The sequence below is a fragment of the Prionailurus bengalensis genome, chromosome A1, assembly GCF_016509475.1.
Source record: "Prionailurus bengalensis isolate Pbe53 chromosome A1, Fcat_Pben_1.1_paternal_pri, whole genome shotgun sequence".
Taxonomy (NCBI): Eukaryota; Metazoa; Chordata; class Mammalia; order Carnivora; family Felidae; genus Prionailurus; species Prionailurus bengalensis.
In genome coordinates this window covers 163020044-163028484 of record NC_057343.1, presented here as the reverse complement: position 1 = coordinate 163028484, position 8441 = coordinate 163020044, and positions in this window count along the sequence as shown.

Here is an 8441-nt window from a genome sequence, read left to right as displayed (position 1 = left end):
TGACTGAGTCACCCAGACACACCTATATCTCCATAGCTCTATAAGCAGAGTGCCCCAAAAAAGCAGGGTAAGTCACTCTGGATAATAATCAGGGTACAAATTATATTTAACAACAAATTCCAACAGCACAATTCATTTTTTGTGTCTTGTTGTTGTTGTTGTTTGTTTTTTTGTTTCTTTGGTTTTGTTTTTGCCACTTAAATTCCAAATTACATTTTAGGATAGAAATCTTCCTCAGTCACTATGGAATATTCTACCAAAATTCACTGATGAAATATTCATTCAAGCCTAAATCTTTGGGGAGCAGTGGCCTTTCTTAAATGCACTGAGGCTCCTTTAGCAGCAAAAGAAAGTCTAGGGACACCTCCAATGTACCATTGTTAGTACACTTTCCTTCCATTGCTCAGCAATCAAGTTGAAGTTCTTGGACACTGATCTACCAGAGTAATCCTCAGTTTTAGATTTTTCTCTGTATTTTAGTCATAAGCACTTGTGAAGAACTAGGTGGCTCAAAACACCAAGTCTATAATGCTTTAGAAAGCATGTTGGGAACCAAAGCAATTTTAAAAAAGAATTAAAATTGCATAAATTATAAAGCAGTATCAGTTCAGTCTTTTAGTAGGAAACTGGATCAGAACAGTAAAGGTTGGTTGATACTGGGATTTACTCCATGTATTTAAATAGTTTTACTTAGCAATTGAGTTCTATAAATATGCTTAGGTTAAGTTTACTAAACTATTTATGACAAGAAAAAGTTTTCAAGTACTTTAGGAAATTATAAAGAGATAAATACAGCATATGAGATTCACTGACAAATACAATTACTTTGAAAATTATATTCAAATATTTTATAAATTATAGCTTTTAGAGTAATGAACTTTTATGGCTTGCTTTCAGTTATATTAACTATATTGTCTACCTTTACAATGTAATATATTTCATTTTACCAACTGATGGAATCATAACTTATTCATATTTATTTATGTGATGTGTACATTTGAAAATTATTTAAAAAGAAAAAATAATTCATCATACAACACAAAACAATATAAAAAAATTGTTACATTTCATTCAGTAGATTCCTAAGGAAATATATTCATAGAATATATTATATCTCTATCTAAGAATATAGCAAAAGATGCCAATTATTTAACAGCAAAGCTTCTGTAGCTTAGTCTGCAATTTATTAACCTATTGTTAGGAAGAGACTAGTTCTTTGATATTAATTCATGAAACTTAATTTGAATAATTCTTTTGCTAATTTATTCATAAAAGAGAAAGATAATAATGATGAATTCTGCTTAGTGTTTTCCACGTGTCATTCAATACTTTGATGTACTTAAAAAGTAACTATGAAAATGGATAAATATTCATTCAAGTTTTTGATCTCTTTAACACAGACATTTTCAGATCATTTTGAAAAAAAACTTTAGAAAAATAACTGTGACTTTAGTCTACTTGGATTTTTCTAACTTAAAGTAAATTTAAAATAATATGTAACTATAAAAAGGCCTAAGAATTTCCCCTGAGAAATGAAGTAAAACTGTAGTTAAAACAAAAAAACTGTTAGACTTTGAAGAAAAGCCAAAAGTTTGTATTAGGGTGACCCAGTAAAGTACAAAGGTAATCAGAAATGACTTAAATCAACAAATAGGTGTATTTTTCTGCCATATTCCATAAAACTCTCTAGATTTTTAACTGATTACTTAAAAGTGGGCAGTGGCCTCAGTTAGTGCATGTCACGTTTTGAGCAGCCTTCAAAATCAACCCAGGGTAAACCTCAAAGGAGTGACTTCTTTCTCTTTGATCTTTGTCTGTGGTACATGTTTCACTCCTTTTGAACTACACATCTCATCACTCAGCTACATGGCTGCTATGGCAGTTCATGCACCAGGCCTTCAAGGAGATTGGCCAGTCAGTAAACTAAAACTAGCTGGCCCAAACCAACCTCTTCCTTGCTTTTGTAAATAAAGTTTTATTAGATCATAGTCACACCCTTCTGTTTACATATGGCCTAAGGTTGTTTTTGTGCCACAACAGCAGAGTTGAGTAAATACAACAGAACCTGTATGGCTTACAAATCATAAAACAAAACAAAAAAACAAAAAACTAATAACTGGTCCTTTACAAAAACAGGTTTGCTAACCTCTGCTATACAGCACTGAGGAATAACTAATTATTGCTCTACAACATGATTTAATTTCAAAAACAATATTGACTAAACAGAGCTTGACATTGTGAGATTTCCTTTCCTTTCTTTTCCTTTCCTTTCCTTTCCTTTCCTTTCCTTTCCTTTCCTTTCCTTTCCTTTCCTTTCCTTAAAATTCAAAAAAAGAGGCAAATCTAATGGGTGGTGTTCCAGTCAGTTTGGGATTATTTTGGGGAGAGGGGGAAGGGTTAACTAGAGGCATATGAGCAACACTGTTAGTGTAATGAGAATATTCAACTTCATGTTTTTGTTGGAAGTTACCTGAATGTGTTTACTTTTTTGAGTTGTGATTTGTCCATTTTCAGGTATGTATGCTGTATATTTCAATAAAAAGTTGAAAAGGAAAGGAAGTAAATCGCCATGGAAAGAGGACTTGAATCTATTCATGCCATTATACTTTTAAAGTGAGAATAAATCCTAAGGGATAACCTGTATAGAAATTGGTAGCATCATGAACTTCATGAGTTTTTCTGTTTCAACTGCATGAGGGTAGTCCCATTTGTACATTGGTTTAAGTGGTCCATAGTAACATCAATGATCTCTGTCTTCTTCTATACAACGAATGCAATGGTTAGTACGGATGCAAAACCATTTTTAGCAAGAAGTACCCTCAGCTATATGTGGAAAATCTGTAGATGAGGATGTGCTCTGATTAAGAAATATCAAAGTTACCTGGCTTGCATTCATGACTTGGGTAACCAGAAAACACTGAACCCAGTCTTCAGGGAAAAAAAGAAAATAAACTAACAAAGGCTTCCACATTGTAACTGTCAGTCAAGCAAGAATGGAAAATCTGTGACGCAGGATTTACTCACAGGAGGAGTGACTAGACAAAATGTAGGTCCTGGAACTGGCCTATGACCTTAGTGAAAATGGTAAATACAAACTGTATAAGTAGATTCTGGAACCACTAGGAAAAGGCCAACATGTTAAATACAGAACCCACTGAACATACAGAGAAAAACAACTTCCCAAAGCAAATATTCACCAGTTGAGGTCACTAGAAAATATTACAGTTGGGGGCAGAAGGCAAAGTGAAGAAATAGAAGTGCACAAAGGGAAAAGTCTTTTATAGCACACTTGTGAATAGTCCTAAGAGCAAAATTGTATCTGCTAAGGGAACTGAACCAGCTTTGACAATAATTTGCTTCAGTCATTATTATTAGTGTATTAGCATCCTGTGTGTTAAGAGCAAAGGAATATTCCAAAATACATATTTCATTTCTGAAGATGTATGCTCATTTTAATATTCTAGTACACAGTAACTGAGGTAGCAACTAAATAAGAGCTGTGGACAACTAGAGGAGAAAAATACGTATCCACATGATAAAATCAGAAATATTTATAGCCCACTCAAATAGTTGTTGGAAATTTCAAAAAGAATAGCTATGCACAAAAAGAATTAATTTTCTCCTACCAAAAGTAATTATGTATTTAGGTAATAATTTACTTAATAAATATATTACATTCTAATGTGTTCCAATTCCAACAGACAAAACTGCATGGAAATAGCTAACTGCAGAAAAATGCCTGAATGAAGAGACAGACACATAGCACATTATAGCAGTTCTTAAGTTTTCCCTGGCGTGACACCAAACATAAGGGCTAAAATCAAAAAGATGTGCAACACCAACTGTTAGTGAGGTTGTAAAGCAAATGGAATCCTCATATATCACAGCTGGGAATGTGGAAAGGGCACTACACTTTGGAGAAGACTTCGGCAGTTTCTTTTGGATATGTATTTACACCGTACTCTGCAATTAATCCCCGTGAAAAAGCATGCTCATAAAAAGACTTGTGCAAGTATATTCATAGAAGTATTATTCATGCTGCTAGGCACTAAACAAGCAAAGACAAAACAGAACAAAACATTACCAGGAAAATGGCCAGATGTGTATGGTTCAGCCATACAAAGAAATACTATCAACTGATATAGAAGAATGAATTTCTGATTAATGAACCTCACGACTGTAAGGCATAATTTTGAATGAAGGAAGCCAAACATGAGAAAACAAGTAAAATTAATTAGCGGTGATAGAGGTTAGAAAGTTGCCACCACTGGGTACACCAGGGTGGGGAAAGTAACTCTAAAGATATATTGAGGAAATTCTGGAGTGATGCAAATAGTTTATATGTTGTTTTGCATGATAGATGGATGGGGGTATGAAACTGTCAGTGTCACCAAACTGAACACAGGACCTGTGCATTTTATTGCTTGAAAATAGATCTTTATTGGAAAGTTTACTAAAGTTTGGAATACAAAGGCATTTTGTGATTTTTGAAAAATAATTTGGATCAGAAAAGTAATCTCACTGATTCTTGTATCCATGTTTATATATTTTAGGACTCTAAGGAGATACTTAGCTTTGGGCTTTATAGCTAATTTCTTTTCTCATGATAAGCTTCAAAAAGGACAGCTATAGTGGAAACATAATTAAACTATTTCCTTGAAGTGAATTGACAAAGTAGACTTATTTTTCCTTGAGCTGATGGAGGATATATTATTTAACTTTACCTACTGTTGTTAGCTATTTTAAAGAAATATTGCCCTATTTTAGTGTTCAATGGTCTGTAAAGGTTTCAAGGTTGGGGAATAATAATTTTCTCAACCAAATTTAGTTTCTCAATATAATTTGGCCATATGCCAACATTATATCATTCAGGTACACTTTATTGGCAAATTGTTTTGATATATCTTTGTAATCTATTGGAAGAAAAAGCAGTGTTGCTTATGAACAGAGGCAGAAAGCTGTTTGTGTGGGATTGCTCCTTCCCGCCTCACTCACCATAGAATTTTATCAGCTGATAAATATTTTGAATTTCATTTAGCATATAACAGTCTGATGTAAATAAATGAGCCAAACAGATAATAGATTTTAGAGAGAGATTTTAAAAAGTAAAATCTAGTAAATCTAGATGAATTAGTGTTTTCTACACACAAAAAATATATATTAATGATTACAAACATTATGAAATACTATCAACCTTGACCTAACAGATCACTAATTCTAAATTGATGATAGTTGGGGTATGAAAAGACTTCAGGTGCTTTGACTATGGAAACTTAATTCTAAATTTTATTTTAATGTTTATTTATTTATTTTTGAGAGCTAGCACGTGTGCATGCACATACAGGGGAGAGGCAGAGAAAGATAGAGACAGACAATCCCAAGCAGGGTCTGTGCTGTCTGTGCAGAGCCTGACCCAGGGCTCAAACTCACAAACCATGAGATCATGACCTGAGCTAAAATCAAGAGTCAGATGCTTAACCAGCTGAGCCACCCATGTGAGTTTTAGAGAAACACAGAGAGCTTTTGAAATACATGGATACATTGGTCTCACTCCACAACAACAATTTCAGGAAGTAGGGCCAATCACACATAGATCCTGAAGTGGTTCTAATATGCAACCAGGTTGTGGTACCCCTGGTGGCTGTGAGGGCCTTTCAAGAATCAATTCTAAATCCAAGCTAAGAAAAAGGGAGCTATAATTGGGGTGCCTGGATAGCTCAGTCAGTTACATGTTGGAGTCTTGATTTCAGCTCAGGTCATGATCTGAGGGTTCCTGAAATCAAGCTGACAGCCAGGATCCTGCTTGGGATTCTCTGTCTCCTTTCTCTCTGCCTCTCCCTTTCTCACTCTCATTCTCCCTCTCTCTTTCTCTACTTCTCTCTCTCTCTCTCTCTCTCCCTCTCTCTCTCTCTCTCAAAATAAATAAATAAACATTAAAAAAAATAAAGTGGGGGCGCCTGGGTGGCGCAGTCGGTTAAGCGTCCGACTTCAGCCAGGTCACGATCTCGCGGTCCGTGAGTTCGAGCCCCGCGTCAGGCTCTGGGCTGATGGCTCAGAGCCTGGAGCCTGTTTCTGATTCTGTGTCTCCCTCTCTCTCTGCCCCTCCCCCGTTCATGCTCTGTCTCTCTCTGTCCCAAAAATGAATAAACGTTGAAAAAAAAAAAAAGAAAAAAAAAAGTGATAGAGTGCCTGGGTGACTCAGTCGGTTGAGTGTCCGACTTCAGCTGAGGTCATGATCTCACAGTTCCTGAGTTGGAACCCTGCGTCGGGCTCTGTACTAATGGCTCAGAGCCTGGAGCCTGCTTCAGATTCTATGTCTCCCTCTCTCTCTGCCCCTGCACTGCTCACATTCTGACTCTCTCAAAAATAAATAAACATTAAAAAAAATTTAAAAAATGAAGTGAGCTATGATAAAATTTGGATGCTGTAGTTGTTAATTCTAACATTTCTAAGTATTTTTTGATGACTCTTGGTCTTGTTTTCCTCATATGCAAATCAAAGCATTGAACATATTGGTCATTGGATTTCTCCCCAGCTCTAAAATTCTTTCATGAAGTCTCTCTTGATGATCTCCCATGACAGGTGAGTACGTTTAGCTTCTTTCCAGACTTCCTGTCATTTTGGTATTGACTTAGCTTATTTTTTGCAAAAATGTTACCTGTCCTTGGGAAAACAGTACCAGAAAACCAAAATTATCAGGTGTCAGTCCTTTCACATAGAATGCTTGGTTTCAATTTTTCTGTTCTTATTAACTGCAACAGAAATAAAATAAAATGTCTAAATATAATGAATGTGTTTCCAACAGTTACTATGTCTACACTACATCTTAAGATTCTAACAGCTGAATCTGTGAAGGCTCCCCATTTTTATGTTTGGGGACAGTAGTCACATTGAAGAATTAAATGCCAAGGTTATGCTTCTATATCCAAAAATATAATTTACTTTTATGTTTCCTGCTGTTTGCATCATTGATGGTAAACAATGGTCTTCAAAGACTAGAAACAAACAATATTACATATAGTCTGCTTGACCATATGATTGAGGGACAACTCTCCTAGTAGCTTTGCTGGGAAACTAGCTTTTATAAGTTTCAAGGGCATAGTCTCTCTCATGGAATAGACAATATCTAGAGAAAGACATTTACAAACACATTTTCTGTATCACTGAAGCTATTGGTAAAAATGTCAAAGGTGGAGTCGTAGGAATGGACCAAGAGAGGGAAAGGATGAAGTAGCAACTATGACAGGCAGCATCAGCAGCAAAATGGATAGACAGAAAGCAAGCTTGTTATAGTCTGAAAGCTAACAAGAGAAGCAAAAGCTAATCAAAACACTGTATTTGTGAGTATTTAAAAATCATAGTAAAAAGACAGCCAGTAGGAGAAAAAGAAATGAGTCCAAAAGGATACAGAGAAAGATAATAATGTCTTAATAGAAATAAATATGGACATACAGCTACCAAAAAAAAAAAAAAAAAGTCCAGAAGAGGACAGAAGGATGAAGGCATGGAAGGAAAAAAGGAAATGAAACACCAACTTTGCCATTTCTCACTAAAGAATATTCAGTTTAGCAATGTTGCCTCTACTCTTGTCAAAGAAATATCTTTTTCTTTTTTTATAATCCCCAATTTTATAACTCTATATATGATATTTTGCATGTGGGTTCTTTCCTTTTATTGCAGGATTCCATAATACCCGGGATTCACTGTCTCACCACTTTGAAGAAATGAAGAGGCCGACACAAAATGAGCAGTATGCAAAAGTCTATTAGAGTATAAGATCAGAAAGGAAGAATAATAGGAAAGTTCTCTTTACAGAGAGGGTCCTTGTTATAAGGTTCTGGTGACCCTCCCTTTTCCCTTCCCCCTTGTTCCTTCTCAGGTCCTACCCTTATTGACTTGATAGCTCTGGGTGCTGGGTTATCCATTCCTGACTGGCCCTTTTTCATTGTATGAGGACTGGTCTATGGCCATACTTAGGTCTTTTGTCAAAGTCCTGAGGGAAACATGAGGGTGGAGTAGGTGGAGTCTGTTACATTCTTAAGAGGAACCTTACATCTGAGAGGGTTTGCTGTGGTCAGACACTCCCAGCGTTGTTCTAAAATAGGTGTTTTTCCCCACCCAGGGACCTCAGGTCCCATCTTTCCCTCTAGGCCTACTAAATCCTATCTTCTCCTACCATACTTTGAAGGGTCATTGTTCACATGTAATGAAACAAATGCCAGGTAAAATAGAAGGCTTTATACTCTTGGGGGAAAAGTGTAATAATATAAATGTGAACTCCCAACAAATGCTAAATTTAAACATTATAATCTTTAAGTGAACTTTTAGGTTAAAAATGGTATTGATTTAAAGAGAAAGTATTGTTTGCATGTTTACTTTTGGTTTTCTTCTATACATTCATGCTTTCTCAGTGCTTTTTCCAGATGCTAGAGGTGGGACTG